Source organism: Glycine max, chromosome 17 (genome assembly GCF_000004515.6).
Source record: "Glycine max cultivar Williams 82 chromosome 17, Glycine_max_v4.0, whole genome shotgun sequence".
In the NCBI taxonomy this organism is placed as follows: domain Eukaryota; kingdom Viridiplantae; phylum Streptophyta; class Magnoliopsida; order Fabales; family Fabaceae; genus Glycine; species Glycine max.
The window spans coordinates 4,819,104-4,837,896 of record NC_038253.2 but is presented as its reverse complement, the minus strand read 5'-3'; the positions used below and the strand labels follow the sequence as shown (position 1 = coordinate 4,837,896).

General features: G+C 28.0%; 1 pseudogene; it reads left to right on the top strand.

Moving 5' to 3' along the window:
• Positions 1 to 1,257: 1,257 nt before the first annotated feature.
• LOC100778069 (replication protein A 32 kDa subunit B-like) lies at positions 1,258 to 6,305 on the top strand (annotated as a pseudogene).
• The last annotated feature ends 12,488 nt before the right edge of the window (positions 6,306 to 18,793 follow it).

The following is an 18,793-nucleotide window of genomic DNA, read 5'->3' as shown; positions in this document are numbered from 1 at the left end:
TTTCAAATAACTTATGAAAATAAGTTATTTAAAGTAAGCTATGAAAAAAAATATTAAAATAAATTTATGTATCAAATAATTAACTTATAAGTTAGTCAAAAAAAGAACCTATAATATCCTCAAAAGTATTATCAATTATTTTGGTGAAACTAACTGATAAACTAATTGAAAGATTATAAGTCGTAAGTTAAAAGATGAAAAATTAGAAGCTTATAAGTTAACTGATTTATAGAAATTTTTTCATAAAAATAACTAATAAATTAACTCATAAATGTTAAATGACAAAAATATATATATTTAATATTTGAATTTAGTTTTGATAACTCTTTAAAAGTAAGACAATAATTTTGTATTATATAAAAATAATATTTAGTGATTTTATTCATATTATTTTGTTTTAAATAAAATTTTTCCTTTTTTGAAAAATTAGAATAAAATAAAATAAACTTATATGGTTTAAAATTAATTTTCTAACATTTATTTTGCATTAATAATATTATTTAAAATAAAAAATAATTTTCTTTATAATTTGATTCTATTATCATTTTTTGTTCAGTGAAAAAATATTTTAAGTAAAAATAAAAATAAATAATATATTAATTTATTAAAATAAATAATTTAACATTTAAAAAATAGAATTCCAAGTTCAATAATAATTAAGAAAATAAGTATGTTATTTGATGATCGTATAAAGAATGTTAAAACAAGTAAAATTATTTTAAAACTAAATAAAAGGATAAAAAATAATTTAAAATAATTTTGCGAAGATAAAATTGAAAATAAAAAGTTAGTAACTTACTTTTCCTCCGTTCTCCTTTATAAGAAAAAAAAACTAAATTCATACGAAAATAGTTAATTTCTTTAAATCATATTATTTTTAATTAAAAAACACTCTCTTTCCTAAACGACTATTAATTGAAACTTGATATAAAACATAAATTTTTTATTTAATGAAATATATTTTAAACATAATTTCATTAAATAAAGTAAAAGTAATCAAAATTTACTTATTAAAAAGAACAAAAAAAAATATAAAAGAAAACAGAGGAAGTATAAGTTACTAACTTATTTTCCAAAATAACTTCAAATAGCTTATTTTTGTAAGTTATTTGAAGTAACTTGTAAAAATTAACTATTAAAATAAACTAAATTCGTGCAGTAAACAAAGTTATTAATTGTATGTTTTTAGGATAAATTCATAATTTGTAAAGTTCACAATAATAGTCACTTTTTACACATAATTGAAATTTTTATTCTTTAGAAATAAATTGTGATATGTTTAAGAACCAAAATATATATATTTTTTTACCGAATGGACCCAAATGTTTATTAAGCACGGTTCATTTGAAAATTGTTCTCGCGCTCACGTTTGTTTGTTTCTCGTTCTCGCATTCTCGATCTTTTCTCTCTGGTTCGTCTCTCCTCCTTCCTAGGGTTTGGTTCTTAGATTTTGATTCCTTTGTGTTTGTGTTATATCCTTTTCTGTTTATGCACTGAACTGTTAGTTCTGTGTTACTGCTGGATGTTATTGATTTGTTGGGTGATTGTGTGATTGAGTATTTGCTCTTCAAAGTGATTTGCTTTGGAGATTAGAGGATTAGAAGAAAATCAGGAAAAAAAGTGTATCTTGTATTTGGGCACATATATAGGTATCATTTAGTATATATGATGCCTGCATACGCAAATCTCACAATCAACTAGGCTGGAAAACTAAAATTTAATGACTCACTCTTAAAGATCGGGAAATTACAGTTAGAAAGAGTGTTGTTTGTATATCTATGTTTCAGTTACAGTAAGCACACCCCAAATTATGAAATTAAAAATTTGTGTATGCATTTTGATTGTGCAAGTGAAGAAAGATGTATTCGAGTCCAAGCCAGTTCGACGGAAATGCAGCCTTCTCCGGTGGTGGATTCATGCCTTCTCAGACCACTCAGGGCCCCGACTCTTCGTTGGTTCCTTCCAAGGTCCTTTCTCTCTCTTTCCTTTTCATAATAATCACAACCACATTCAACACTAATTAACCCCCATTATTTTGCTCTTCTTTCAATTGCTAGTGTTTTGAGAAAATAAGATGGAATCAATTTGTGGTTTTAAGTTCTATTTAATTTTTTTGTTGTTTTTTTGTAGAATCGCGACGCTCAGTCCTTGCTTCCTCTGACAGTGAAGCAGATATACGATGCAGTCAAGCGATGATAGAATCAATTTGATTGTTGATGGTGTGGACGTTACCAATGTGCGTTCTCCTTGAATCTTGGTTTGTGAATTTGGGTAGGGTTTTGTGGGTTCGCTTGTCCTAACAATTTGAGTCCAGGTCACTCTTGTAGGAAGGGTGTCCAACAAAACTGGACGAATTACTGATGTTACTTTTGTGCTTGATGATGGTACTGGAAGGATTGAGTGTAGTAAATGGTGATTATTGTTAATTTTCTCTTATCTTTTCTGCATTATTTTTTTTTTAATTTTTTCTTTTATACCATTTACTTTTGGCAGTGATGTCTGATGACTTCTTGTTTACTTGCAGGCTTCATGAAGCTGTTGATACAAATGAAGCAGAGGCTATCTTGTATGCTATATTGCATTTCCTGCATAGATTTTCATATTTTATCTAGGCTAGTTTGAATAAAATTCTCAATAAATACTTATAGGAAAATAAATTAAGAAGGTAAAATGAACTAAGCTTCTTGCTTAAATTAAAATTAGCTTATGCATAAGTTAATGTATTAAAGATCTTTTATTTGACTTTTTCAAAAACAAATTTTAATGCACACAAAGTTAATTTTAACTTATAAAAGAAGGTAAATTCATTTTACTTTCTTATTTTATTCTCTTATAGGGGTTTATTGAAAAGTTTATTCAGACAGAACCTTAATACTAGATTTACTTGATTGATAATGGTTTTAATCCCTTTCCCTGTTTTTTTAAAAGATTCTTCTTCTAAATACTATATGTTTTTATGTTTTTATTTGATTAATTCAGAAAGGAAATGAATTGTTTTGGAATACATGTTACTGTTGAATTATTTTTTTTCATAAAATAAAAAGATACGTACATACATATGATCATTTTATTTATTTTTCTGCAGGAAAAATAAGTAGATACACACACAACTTATCATTTTGCTCATGTTTTGTACTGTTGTTTGTTGCCAAATGTGAAATTTTTTTTTATGCAATTTATTTCATATACTATATACTAATATTTTAGTCTCATTATTAGGGACGGAATGTATGCGAGGCTCCATGGACAATTAAAACATTTTCAGCGTAAAAGGACCTTAACTGTTTTCTCTTTTAGGTATGATATAAATACCTTTTGCTTTTTTTTTAATTATTATTTTAGCTGTTCAATATTTTAAATTGTATTGGATGTCTATCATTGTCACAACTATTACCAAGGCTAGTTATGTTCTTGTCCCAGTGATTAGTGAACGGCGGAGCAGACCTATTTCTTTCATACAGTTCAATATTTCACCTCATCCCGTTGTTTCATTTTCAGGCCTGTGACTGACTTTAATGAGATTGCTAGTCATTTCAGCGATTGCATATATGTGCATCTCTACAATTCCAGATTAAGGGTATTAAAAACTGTAAACTGTGTTTGAATGATTTGATGTGATATGATGCACATATATGGTTATGAATTTTAATAAGTCTGTACCATACGTATGTGTGTATTCTAATGTTTCATGTGGTAACATCTTCAGTCTAGTGTCCCTAATCAGCAGCATTCCTCACCAATTCCTCCCACAATAGTTTATCAAGCACAAGCTGTTCCGCCAACAAATCAGGTAAGAAAGTGAACCATACTCTGTTTTTGCTTCATTTTTATTTGATGTCCTCCTTGGTTTGTTACATGTTATTTTCAGTTCTCTGATCAACATATCAATGGTCAGAAGGGTGTTACTGTTGAAGCCATGGTCTTAGATTTTTTGCATCATCCCACAAACAGGTATTTTTTTAAGTTATTTTATTTAATGTTGTCTATTTGTCTCTTGTTGAACATGTAACTAACTGCATTCTTGGTGCCTTTGTTTTTCCTGAATATTGGTTGATCCATGTTATTTTATTATATGGATTCTTGTCCACAAATACCTTTCTTGAATATTGCAAAACTTTTGCATCGTTTGCTGTAGAAATGGAATAAAGAATTTTCTAGTAGTTCAATTATATGGAGTATGGTTGTACACAAATTTTTTAAAAGCTAAATCATTCTTTGATTCTTTTATTTTTTAATTTGTTCAGCTTGGTCTCTATTATTGTGTGACTGTGTGTTTGGTACACAGTTGATATCAACTGAAACGGAAGTTGTCTAGATGATACGCAAGAGTTCCTTCATTGTGTATGAGAATGTGTGGACGTTTTTTGGATTTCAAACGGAAACCCAAACACTGAAATGTTCAATATGGTCCTCTAATTGTCAAAATATATGCAATGTGTTCCTTTCCATTTCATTGGATTAGGTTAACGTCCTCAGTGAGAACAAATGGAAAGGACCATGTTGCATATATTTTGGTAATTAGAGAACCATAATGAACATTTTAATAATAGAAGTAACAAGTTGATCAAATTAAAAAAAAAGTAGAGGGACCAAAATAATAATTTAGCCTATTTTTTTTTTTACTAATCTATACAGATTGAAAATGCATGTTAAGGAACGGTCTGTTTCTACTTTCTAGTGATTATACGTGGCTCAAGTTGGTAAACGGCCATTTTGAGCCTACAATGTGAATAAGCAAGTTTTGTGGCGCATATCTTTTGTTGGTATCCATGAGTTTCAACTGGGGCTGGATAATGTATGCTTACAGGGACGGATCCAAGGGGGGCAAGCAGGGGCCTTGCCTCCCTCCCTTGGGACCCTTTATGTGTGTATATATGAGAAAAAAATTAAAATTAAAAAATACTAATCAATAAAGGAAAATATATTAGAAAAATAGATTTTTGAGTCTCTAGTTTTATACATAAAATTAATAATAAATATTTTTATTGAACTTATTATATATTAAATAATTATTTGTTAGATGTTAGATATTTTAATAATTGTATAAAAAAAATTCAGCTCCCCCTTTAAAACACTCCTGGATCCGTCCTTGTATCCCTTATATATACTTTCTCTTGTTATGGCCAAAAATAAAAATCCGATAATGTCAGATGTTCTATGTTAATTTTCTCTGTTTTGAAAAATAGATAGAGGGTTATTTGTGTTCGCAATGTACCTACCTAATTCAAAGTAGAAAGCCTTTGTTTTCCAATTTCAGCTGTTTTTCCCCACCCTTTTATTAAAATAAAATGCTGGATGTTTGGGGATCCCAGCTTAAATGCTTATTTTTTCTTGAGTCCAACAAAATTAATTATCTTCAAACCACTTTTCAGCAAACTTAGCAAACAAAAACTGATTTTGATTATGTTCGATTATAACAGTAATCGATTATACATATAATCAACTATTGATATAATCTAATTTTCAGTTAGGTATACTCTATAGTAGTAAATGTTGGGCTTAAAAGGGTCAATGAGAGAAAAAGGTGGAAGTAGCAAAATGAAAATGTTAAAATAGATTGCTTACCACAAAAAAGGACAAGATACAAAATGATTTTGTATGACAGTATGCGGAGATATTGTTGTGGCATCAGATAAGATATCATAGAAAATCGATAAGGTGGCTTAGATAAACACAAAAAATGTCATTGAAAGCACTAGTGAGAAAGAGTAAATTGCATGAATTTTAGTCTTATAAAAGAGAGACCAAAGAATAACATTGGAGAGGGAGTTGTAAAAAACCATTTCACCAGCTTAGTTATAATAAAGTTTGTACTTATTTATTTTTTAGATGTGTTGAATAGTTTGGTATTCATAACTTAACATTCTGATATTGATGTTTCAGCTCAAGGAATGAGTGAGTCCATCGTGACCTTATTGCCAGCATCTTGGAATTTCTTTGGAAAAGCTAATGTTTTTCTCTATTCTCCTTCTCTTTAACATACTATCCAAATTTTGTTGACTCTTATTGAATTCCAACTCTGCAGGCTGGCTATTAAAAATCTTATTGATGAAGGTGCCGTTTATGAAACCATAGGTGATCACAATAAGTCAATCATCAATGGTTGATAACTTGTTGGATAAGTACAGTTTTTTGTTAGAGTATGCTAACTCTGCGTATCCATTCTAGTGATGTTACATGCACAAGCAAAACAATGTTCTGCTAGATTTTGGTGGTCTTGTTTTTCCATCTCATATTAAGAGTATGAACCGGTAATATGTAACAAAATATATTTAACATGATATGATATGTATCCGTTATGCAAAGCGTTTTTGTCTTATTGATGAACCAATTTCAATGGGTTATCGTTACTATATTCGGCACTCATACCTACATATAATGAGCAAGGATGCTTTACATAATGTTTGGTAAAGGGAAATAGACAAGGAGGGAAGAAGAGAAATTTTATTAAACTGCACTTGTTTATTCAAATTTTAGGAGGGGAGGAAAATATAGGAGCAAAATCTCTTATTTAAATTTTGTTCCCCTCAAATATTGGAAGGATTTGAGGGGAAGGAAAAGAAATTTAAAATATTTCAGTTGAAATTATTAAAATATTTTTATTTGTTTTCAAAAAATTATATTTAAAACCCCGTTTTCTTTTCTTGTAAACAAAACGAGAAAACGATTTCCTTTCCTCTCCTCAATTATAATCTCTCAACTCTCTTATCAATCAAACATAATGTGTAATTAAAATTCTTCCCCTTTTCTCCTTCCCTCCATTAAAATCTCTCTTTTCTCCTTCCCGCTTTTGAACAAAACAGTTCATTAGAGTCTAGAGTGAGAAGTTATATGGGCCGAGTATTGGGCCTTTCTTACACAACTACGGTTCTCAGTATAGGATAGGATGTGTTTAGCCTTTTAGCTAAGCTTTGAAACATTCACATTGGTATGAAAACATAGATACGTATTACTTAAGGTCATACTCGTGAGACGTAAATATTTCAACTCATTTCATGAATATACTTTTGAAGTGTATGAAATAAGATTAAACACAGAATGCACAGGACACTGATCCTTGGATCCTTGGTGGAGTGGTATCTGTGATTTTCAAAGGCACTATATCAAGGAGAAAAGTAATAAAGTAGAATATTAAGCTGAGAATTCAAAGAAAGTTAGAAACTGCAGAACTTGTAAATGTAAATCATTATTATAGAAGGATATATAAACTAGAAAGTGGAAGTGGCAGATGAAAATGTCACTAACATCACGTGTGCTTCACTCCAGCACAAATTCCACCGCCCTCTTCATATTGTGCCTGAAAATGGCACGTGGAAACAGAGCTCTTGTTGTCAAGTCACGTGCTGTGATGGTGGATCATTTTTTTCCATAGACAGTATACCTCTCAAGACGCCACGTGCAATATCATCTTCTATGTTTGACCCTCATGACCATGTGGATGCACCGTTTTCACTCTACCTCCTTAATTATTGCTTTTAGTTTTTTTTAGTATTGTCTAAATACGGATAATGCTCGTGCTGAATCCGAGTATATGTATAATACATTATATAATAAAATTAGAAAAACGCCAAAAAGAAAATATTTTGTTGGCTTAAAAAAATGGGGTAGCTAGCTAACAACCCTCTCCGTCTTGATACACTTGTGATGGCTCTTATTTTGTAATAGAATCATAATCAACCACACGTATTGTGAATCCCTTAGTTGGACCCACACTTATGTCTCAAATCATGCAGAATCAGACAGAGGACCTTTCTCCAAATCGAGAATGCAAGAAGAATAATTGAAGCAACAGAACTAAAATTGAAGAGAATTTGGAGACTAGGATACAATGAAGAGGAAGAAATGATCATGAAGTAATAATAATAGTAATGGTATATATTAAAATACAAATTAAGATATAGCAGCGAACGTGAGGAATGATTCGTTTCTCTGACCCCAAACTACACTCTGCAATGGCTTTGTACAACAAAGTTGGACTGTTTTGGCAAAGTATTCGGCCTTGAATTAAAAAGATATTGGCTTTTAGTAGCCAGCTGCATCCATTGCTTACTTTATGTTACAAAATCTGTATGTTAGTGGGTATTTTTTTAAGTCCACAATTATTATTACAAAATCTGTATGTTAGTAAAACTCTTTTTTACTACATATTTCAAGCCTCAAATGCGAGCACACTCCCACTCCCGCCGAACTCTCTGCCAATCTAAAACACCCTTTACTCTTTCTTTATTCCTTAGACAAGTAACTTGAGCACTATGTAACCTTTTTGTGTTTGTTTTTTTAGGATTTTTATTTTTATTTATATTCCTTTCTGCATTCTGATTGCTTAATGTAAAAGCATTTTTAACTCTTATATCCGTGTTTTGAGGACTTGCCTGTCTGCTGCCCACATTTTTAGCAAATTCAAAATTGTTTTTCACCACCTACTTGATCTCTATTAACCATCTCTTTTGTCTTTTTGCTCTCACATGTGCAATGTGAACGTGCATTGAGCTTTGCTTGGCTTGCACTAAGGATTGGTGATTGGTGATTGGTGCTGTAGTTGAGTCACTATTATAAGACACATTTTTTTTTGTTATCAATTTGAGACAAGTGTCCGCATGGCCCGGGGTCAAAGTGTCCTTTCGGGAGAGAGCCACCATGTTTCTCGCCTAATCCTGCTTCACTTATTTTATAATTGCGATCAATCCATATCATCTTATACACTAATGTGACAAATATCAACACTGCTATCTTAATCTCAATTTTTATCACTCTCCTCACCCCTTGGCCTTGTCCAAGTGACATTTATGTCATCATTAAATGCATGCCGAGTTACTCATATATAACACAACTGAAAGGTGATTTGCCTAAAAAGTTTTGTTTAGTTAATTAATGATGGCATGCAGTTGCCTTCTTTTGTCTCTAATTTCCACTTATAATAATCATTTTATTCTATCATAGTAATATTTTTGTTTTTAACGTAAATTCTCAAACAAAACTGTGAAATTAACCTTCACACATCAGGGGTAGTAGTCAAGTAAAATCCCTTATCATAACCGTGTCTCTGAGATTCAAACTTCTGACAATATTGATAAAGTTTTGTCAGGTTCAATCATTGTAATTTGATTCATTTCTATATTAACATTTAGATTTGCCAAACTCAAATTCCAAAAACTTTGATGAAGATAATTTATTTTATAATTTAGTTAACTTCATCATGCATAAGTAATGTTGTTAATAATATAAAAAAATGCTAAATATATGCAATTTTTGACTTTTTATTTGCAATATATATATATATATATATATATATATATATATATATATATATATATATACTATTTATGTAAGGTGAAATTGACGTGTATTTTATATTTTTATTATATGGTGTGAGTTTCACTTTTTATTCCATCATTCTCTCCCCATTGAAAGAGTATACCATGCAAATTTCATCCAACAATAGACAAAAATAAAAAAACTTGTCACACGGAATTATTTGTTCCCACTGTGGTTAAAGTTTAGACACGGTACAAGGTCCCTTATGAGGAGGGTTCTCTCTTTATTTTTTTTAGAACTTACAATAAATTAAAGGTACGAAATTGAACTTATAAGATAAATAAATTACCAAGTATCCGGTTCTCGGGCTGATCCGACTGGCTTCCAAATTGTATGTGGATTAAGAAATGTATAGAAGAAAGGTTAGGTACAAAGAAAAACAAGATGATTAAGCTATATTTTATGTTTCGTTGAAAAATATGGCGTGATCTATGTAATTTTTCTCTCTTCTATAAAAAAATGAGAGGGAAATTTGTTTAAAAAACTAAATTCACGGTCTTTGTTCATCTGCTGATTCTACTCATCAGTGCATCATTATACCAAAATGATGTAAAAATCATTCAATATAAATACATTTTTTTATCAAACAAGAAGATATGTTTATCAATCAAGATATGTTTTGTACGTTCTAATTTGACCAGTGAGAGTTTTGCTGTCTAATAATGACGTTATTTGACTTAAATAATATTGTTTTCAGTATAAGATACCTGTGATTTGTAAAAAAGAAAAAAAAGTTTAGAATTTTATTTTTATTTTCCCTTTAATTTGTAAACATTCAAACCTAAGCAGCCACGGATAGGTGCTAAAAGATCTCACGTTAATATTTTTCTTTATAAAATTTAGACAATCATCCCCTTTTTGAGTTAATTTTTGTTAGTCAGATAGATTTGATTTGATTTTTAATATGATATATCAGATGCTACCTAATGAGTAATGACAAATGAAGCTTTGGTGAAAATATGGGAATTCGATCTGCAAAAGGAGGAAGCAGGTATCTGGATGAATTGTTTTGTTTGTTCTTCTTCAGCCTCGTGGTGAGCTCACTGAGCTGTTTAAGCGTGATTGAATAGTGTGTGAGATCGATGCAGATATTTTTTCGCGGGAAGGGAATGCTACTGGCTGCATGCAGACAATTAAATTTTTAAAGATAACAGTAACATGATATCTCTTATCAATAACTTCTCTTAATGTTCTTATTGATTTGATTTCTCTCCTCCTTACTAATTAAAGCTAGACTTTTTTTTTTTACCAAAATAGGTGAAAACAAAAAACAATTCACTTAAAAGGTATGGTATGAGAATAATTTAAATGTCACGAGTTATTTTTTGATGCCCATTTATCTTGTACTGTAAATGTATAGTTGATGTAAAAAGTAAAAAATAACTAATACGTGAAAACACCACTTAAGATGACTTCTTCTGCTAAACGATAAATGAGCTGACACAAAATAATCCCTGTCATGTACATTTTTCTTACAGTTTTTTGGTAATTTGTTTTCAAAAAATGTACCCAGTTTAGTGAGAAAGTCCAAAATTTAGGTGTGTTTGGAAATACCCTTTGATCTATATATGTTTTAAATATAAGCTTTACACTTTTCAATGTATAAACAGAAAAAGCAAGGTGAGTGTTAGATTCACATTGATTGTGAGTTTGGTTAAGCCTAACTTATATACAAACACACTGCACACAAATATATAAAATAATTGTAGACTTTGTTTAAAATGGTTATATTAATTCATATTTTTGTCCACCTTACTATTGCACCTTGAGAAGCATGGCCAATAAGTTCCAGTTCCAGCATGATCCTGTCAGTACATATTGAGTTTTTCTGTTGTATTCTCTTCACTTGTTTGATGTCTTTCTTGTCATTGGTTTGCTTGTTTCTTAGCGGAGAGGAATTATTGTTTACACAATTGAGGAATATCTTTAGGTGGAGAAGGAGAAGCCTTTCACGTAATTTTGATTAGACAATAATGTTATTAGCTATAGATGAAAACTCACGTCACGCATCTAATTAATAATGAAAAACATCCTTCAGTTTATCCAATAATGGTATAGATGGTGTGCCTCAACACGTGCAATTTGATGCCATAATAATTCATATTCACATAAATCTAATAATTCAAAGATTACATGAATTGAAAGGCAAAGTGATGATAAGCGAATTAGGCTATTAAAACATTTGAAAAACAATTCATATATCTAACACTCATGCGCGCATATATTATATACACACACAAATAACTAAATAAAGGGATAGGAATGGCTAAGATACAGATAAAATCATTTGAAATTAATTCTTAAAACCAGACATATGTAAAAAATTTGCAATCATTTAAACTATTATGTACTGTTTTATGTGAAATCAGAAGAAAAAGACAAACGGACAACCTATTTTGGTGCCCGCTGGCCGCTGTTGATTTCCTGACCCAAGTCTTTTGTTTATTCATATTCACTTATTACCATGTACATTAATTTTTTAAAATCTTCATTATGAAATATTTTAATTTTATAAGTTCGACACATTACACTACTAAAAGTTAATGAATTAGCGAACAAATTTAATGACAAGATATTTTTCATGAAAATGAGTTTCTTGGACAAAATGAGGATAATTTAATACTAGATTATTTAATTTTGATTGTTGATTGGATTTATTTTCATTCAATTTTATTATATTTATTGTTTTTTAATTCAAATAGCAGTTGGGTTCTATAAATTGCATACAAATGAATCTAATAGAATAATTTTTACGTCTCAGATGAGGCAAAAAAAGATTTAAAATCACATTCCAAAATTAAAATCCATCACTATTTCAAAATTTCAAAATGATCATTTTAATTCATTTTAAAAATATAAAAAACTAAATTAAAACTTCTAAAACATAAAGAATCAAATAATTTAACTTTTAACATAAGAGTAAACCATATTATCTTAAACTTTGAAGATGACAAATTAATAGAAACAATAATCATTCAAAAATTTGACAATTAAAAAGGAATAGCAGAAATATTTTTTTTAAAAAAAATATATCTATCATCCAAGTAACTTAGAGATTCTATATGTATTATTAGTGATAAAGCTTTTAAATTTGATATCTTTCGTCAAGTTGAAAACCAGTTAAATTACGCATTTGGTGGTCAAGTAGACTTGCTTTTACTGTAAGTGAAATTAAAATGAATTTTTACTTGAAGATAAATAATGAATTAAAAGTATTATATTTAATTTGCAAATACAGTTGTAATTTTCATTTAATTTCTTACGCATGCTTCCAGAAACCATACAAGTTCCATAAAACATGGTTCCGTAATTTATTTTGGCATATGGCATTTATTTAATTGCAATAAAGGGTAAATTTATTGTCCTAGGTCCATGGCCGTAGTAATGATATATGAATGCCCACTGGTGGCCATACCTTAGCAATGGTTTCAAACGTTTTCTCTTTGCCCTCTCTCTATCATGTATAAATCAACCCGAATTTCTTTTTAAGAAAACTTTTAATAATACAATTTTAATTTAAAATTATACTTTTGGAACACAACTTTTATTGTTGATTGGAATTGTTTTTATTCAATAAGCTCCATTTAAAATTACATTATTTTTAATATAAATATTAATCAATAAAAATTACTAAAAATTATACTGAGGAGTGAGAACACTGCTCAATTTTTAAAAAGAAAAAACCAAGCTTTCACATAGTAATAATAGAAATGATTCTTAAATATAGTATTACTTATTTTTTGAAAGAAAATATATAGTATTACTTGATACACGTTTATTGTGAATAACTAAAATTTTAAAAAAATAATGAATATTTTAAATATATGATGAATAATTTATATTACTATACAAGATTATTTTTAATTATTAATGTTTTTAAAATTTTCAAAGACATTAAATTTAAATCTAATAAGAAATGAAAAAACTATATTATTCATTAAAATACAAAAATATTATTATTCAATGTTTTATAATTAATTAATCGCATGATTTTTATATTTTAATATGATATAATTAAGTCAAAAGTAGCATGCATTTTATTAATTACAAATAAAACAAAAACTTTTATATATACAGAGAGTCATTGAGGCAATTGAAAAAGATTGCGGCATGGCATTCTGAGATCCTTTTGACAGGTGTCAAAATTTGCTTAGCCAAAACATTAAAATATTGAGTACGTGTCCATCGAGTTACATACACATCGCACGCACGGTGATGCCGCTGTAGCAAATCCGGTGATCTCACACTAAGTTTAAAAAAAGCATGTGTTTAATTACACGACAAGATCAATTATTTTCTTTCTTAAGTTTTTGCCCTTTTCTCTCTTTTTCTTCTTCTTTGAATCATATATTACAGTTGATGGTTATCATTACTCTAATAAAATTTAAAATACAATAAAAATTAAACACAAATTTATTTTTTAAATAAATTATTTTTATTCATATATATATATATAACAAAATCTTACACCGCCGAGTTAATAATTCTTTGAATTTTTTCTTTCTCCTTCTCCCTATGCTTTAAAACAATATTTATGATTAAATTATTAATGTTATATTTTAGTCATTTTAATAGTTTAAAATTCACTTTATTATACTTTACTTTATATTCATTCATAATAGTTGTAAATTAGAATTAACTATTCAATTTCAATTAAATTATATTTTTTTTATCTTTTTTATTATGCAGTAAAGATGAACTACACATTTCTCTAATGCAAATATTATTCTTTTTATATAAAAATTCTGTTCTTTCTCCTTATCTCCCAATTAAAATATTTTTACATATTTTACCATTCAAATTAAATAGTGTCTTTCATCTCCGATTTCATAAAGATTTTCTCCGAATTCTTGGAAATATAATAGTTTTACTATTTTAAATTATTAATATCTCTTTTAACTTGTATACAAACTAAAATTTCTTTATCTCTTGCCTAATTTGAATTCTTTTATCTCCTACCTTATTTAATCTATCCTGCCACTTTCATCTCCAATGTTGTGAAGATAAATTATCACTAATTTCCTCGAGATAATGATTTATTATCATCCTTTCTCCTATCAACTAATGTAACGATAAAGATGAAATATAAAATTATGAAGTACCAAATACAAAATTTGAAAAATTTTAAGGACCAAAAATATGTTTATGTTTTATTTATGTGATATAAGCTCATTTATAAGTTCAAATGATGCACATTTGTCTGTAAGAGTAAAATATAATTCGTTTATATGATATAAGTCCATATATAATTAAAATATCTGAAATCACAATTACATTTTTAAATTTTTTTTATTTAAATCACCTATTATTAGTCAATTTAATTATTTTACTTGTTAAAAAAATTAATTTTAAAATTTAAATAGAAAATAAATTCCTGTTCTCAAGCATTTTTTTCCTTACATTTTTGCCACATAAACCCCCAAGGAATTTGATAAGATAGTTCACATTTGGGTACTTGCAATTTCACTTCAAGAGTATTCCTATTTTATGTTTTTTTTATTAAACTTATTTCAAAGTAAAACAATTTATGTGCCCATGTATTTATCTCAAAAATAAATTTAAAACAACTTTTAAGGTAATGGCACATTTTATGTGGAAAAAAAATTAGAAAAAATTAGTCGATCGTGGTTAGAAAAGTCATAAATAAAAGTTAAAAATCAGATGAGTACTACGATTTTTCATTTACAAGTTCTTTCTCAAAAAATAATTCATGCATGTTAATATTTTGTTAGACTTATATGGGTGTTTGTGTTAAAAGCATATTTTTTGCAAAATGTTTGTAATTTTTTAAAATTTTTGCTTTAAATTATCTTCAACAATCTTTTAAAGGAATAAGGAAAACTGAGAATGCTATATAAAAAGAGATAAAATAAAATGAAAGTAATTATGGAAGGGGATATGTACATGGCGCGAAGAGGCCATATAGAAGGAGTCAAAAGAAAAGAAAAGGGTCGTTCTGAAATGCTTTAAAAACATAGATAGAGATAGAAAAAATAGAGATAAAGCAAGAAAGAAACACGCCAGGATTGGATAGCGGGAAAATGCATGTGAGTCGTGATTCAGACAATTTATCATCACAGAAATAGAGGCCACTATATTTGATCATTCGTCTTAATTTAAAGAGCTACCTTCTTTTGTTAAGGGGAATGTAATTTGTATAATAAATTTTACAATAGAAGAAAAGAGAGAAGTATAAAATGTACTCATAATAAATAACGTAATGGAGAAATAGGTAATATAAATTGTTGAATATTAATGAATAAGCTAGTAGTCTTTCGGTTAAGTTAAGCTGGATGATTATACATTTATACTCTCTGTTGGGAATCCGGGGTAAACACAATGTAAGTTTTGGTTTAAAGTATAATGTAAGTTTACTTACAGTGTTTTACTACGGGTTTTGAAAGGAAATTTGAACTGGTGCATAAAAAACATTGTTCACTCTAAAAGACCAACCATGTTCATCTTTCTTTTTGCTACTGCAATGTTTTTCGAAAACTCACCCCATTATGGGCGATGATGGGGTCACCGTGTCCCCTCTTCTTCCGTCTTGCTTCCCTACAATCATACACTAAATATTATCAACAGCCAATTATACATCATCTTATCATATTTTATACACATGTATAATTCGTTTACATTCTTATTACCCTTATATCCATATATATTTGACTATATGTAATCAATCTTGATATTACTGTCTACTAGTTTATTGTTTACTGTGATCTGTCTCTATGTATATCCTAAATTAATTGACCCAAAAATATCTCTTAATTATACCCATGCTTTTATTGCGTATTTGCTTCAGATACAAATTTCTATCTCTATCTCTATCCTAAAGCAATGCTTTCTAATCTTGGGCAAAGTCAGAGCGACCGCCAACTCTTCCTATAAAAAGCTTCCACTTTGTCTTCCTATATTTTAATGTTTTCTTCCCCTCCTTATTTCCTTCTCAACACTATAGATCAAATTAAATGTAATATACTTATTGGTCATAAAATGCACGAATCACACAAACTTATATATAGCTGTAGAGATATAATAATAATTATAATAACAGTTTTAAATTCTCTTACTATATTTTCTTATTAATTTTTGTTTCTTTTATATAATAAATTTTTCCATTTAATATTTTCTTTATAAAAAAAAGTAGAAAATGTATAGGAGAATTCGTAAAAAATATACTTTAAATCAAGCAAATATTTTTATTTCAAATATTATATATAATATAAATTGTAATAAAACGCAAACTAGTTTGATCTAATATGAACAATTTAAAAACACACTGATTGTTTAAACAATAGTCATAAAACGAAATTTAATAATCTTACAAAATCCTAAATAACTATTATTTATTGTTAACTTATTGACAATTACATCAAATTGTTTTAAGTAGTAAAGTAAAATGAAAGTCCGAGTATTGAGTTCACATGACTTTGGTGTATATCAAATTAACATGCAATTGATGAATTAATTTAAATAATTATAATTAGTAAAAAAAGACATAAAATTAAATTAATTATCTAAAACATGCAAGGGAACAAAAACAATCCTAATTTCTTAAGAAAACAAACTAGTTAAATTGCATTATTAGCATAGATGCATATAACAGGCTAAACAATATCAATCTATTCTTAGAGATGAATCATTTAGATACTCTTTCTTAGTTCTTAAAAGATAAACATTTCTCAGTCCTTAAATCCTAAAACATACCATGAATATGGGTGATAAAATCATAATCAATAAAATTAAGCACAAAAAAGAGACAATGAAAAATAAAAATAATATTAAAATCATAATCAATAAAATTAAACAATATCATTCTATTCTTAGAGATGAATCATTTAGATACTCTTTCTTAGTTCTTAAAAGATAAACATTTCTCAATCCTTAAATCCTAAAACATACCATGAATATGGGTGATAAAATCATAATCAATCAAATTAAATACAAAAAAGAGACAATGAAAAATAAAAATAATATTAAATAGATAGTAGAAATAATTACGTCACAAGCGTTTGGTTGCTAAGCACTCAATAATGGAGGTTTAGCCTCTCATTGTCTTGAGAGACTTTACAATTATAAGGGGTTGATTGGGAGGGAAGAAAAATGGAGATGGGAAAAAAATGACTCATAATGATTGATTTCTCTTGTTCCTGCATAAATCCTAGTTTTTGCTTTGTATGAGAAGCCATAATTTCGTGGATATTCTGTGTATTTGTGTGTTTTTTTCCTTTTTCTTCCCTCTTGATTTTATGCGATCTCGTGTTAAGCGCGACTATGACGCTCAACAAGTATGTCGGTGGTCACGCACTTAGCGCGTGACTTGTGTTAAGTGTGTCTTCACATATCAAATGTTTTCATACAATTTTTTTGCACTAAGTGAGTTTTGTGTGTTGGATGATTGTATTACGCTGAACGTGTATAGTGCACTCAGCAAGAGTCTTCCTATTTTCAATTTGTATTCAAAGCTTTATTTTATGTTTCAATAACAAATATAATACCAAAGTATTATACACTCAAAAGATTAAATATCTACTAGACAAAATTTTGAATGATGTTAAAATTCTAACTATTCACATAAAAAACAATAAAAAATAAAAAGCCTAACACTTTTTATATGACTTAATTATAAAATATACTCATGCACAACAATTATCATTTATATATGAATTTAATATTCTTGTTATTAATATAAAAAGACATATTATATAATAGTTTATGATTAAATAATAATATTTTTTTTATACTATGACCGTATAAACTAATTATTCTTTATATATTCTTACATATAAAAATTACCTATAATAAAAGTTATTATTATTATTATTGAGGTACAATATCAATATTATATATATATATATCGAAGGAATGTACAATGTTTACATTCATTCATATCCATAAAAATGATATATTATATGTAACATACTTTTTTAAATATATTTTTTATTAGATTAAAATTTATTAAAAATTACAATATCATTACAAGAAAAAATCATTAAATATAATATAAAATTGATAAAATTATATTATTTTTAATAAATCTCAATCAAATAAAAAAAATATTCAAATGAAATATCTTACTATCAATAGAAATACAGGTTATACAATCTTACACTCTCATTTAATTATAATTTTTATATATGTTGAATTTTTTACTTTCATGTAACATACTTTAAAAATTATATAAATAATAAATTATAATTAAATAATAATATAAAAATATATTATAAATGAGGACATCAACATTTTATATGCTAATAGTATATTTTTGTATAAGAAAAGCAAATGTAAATATTTTTTTTTTTAAAATGATAGCATAGAAATGTCACTGTTGTGTGGCATATCTACAGCCATCCTAAGAGAAAGAACCTCGGTTTTGGTGCAACCCTACGAAGCAGCTAAGCTGAGTCTCTTTCTCTCTCTCTTAGACCACCTCTATATCTGTGTCATAATCTCACCTCTTCCCTTCTTCATTTTC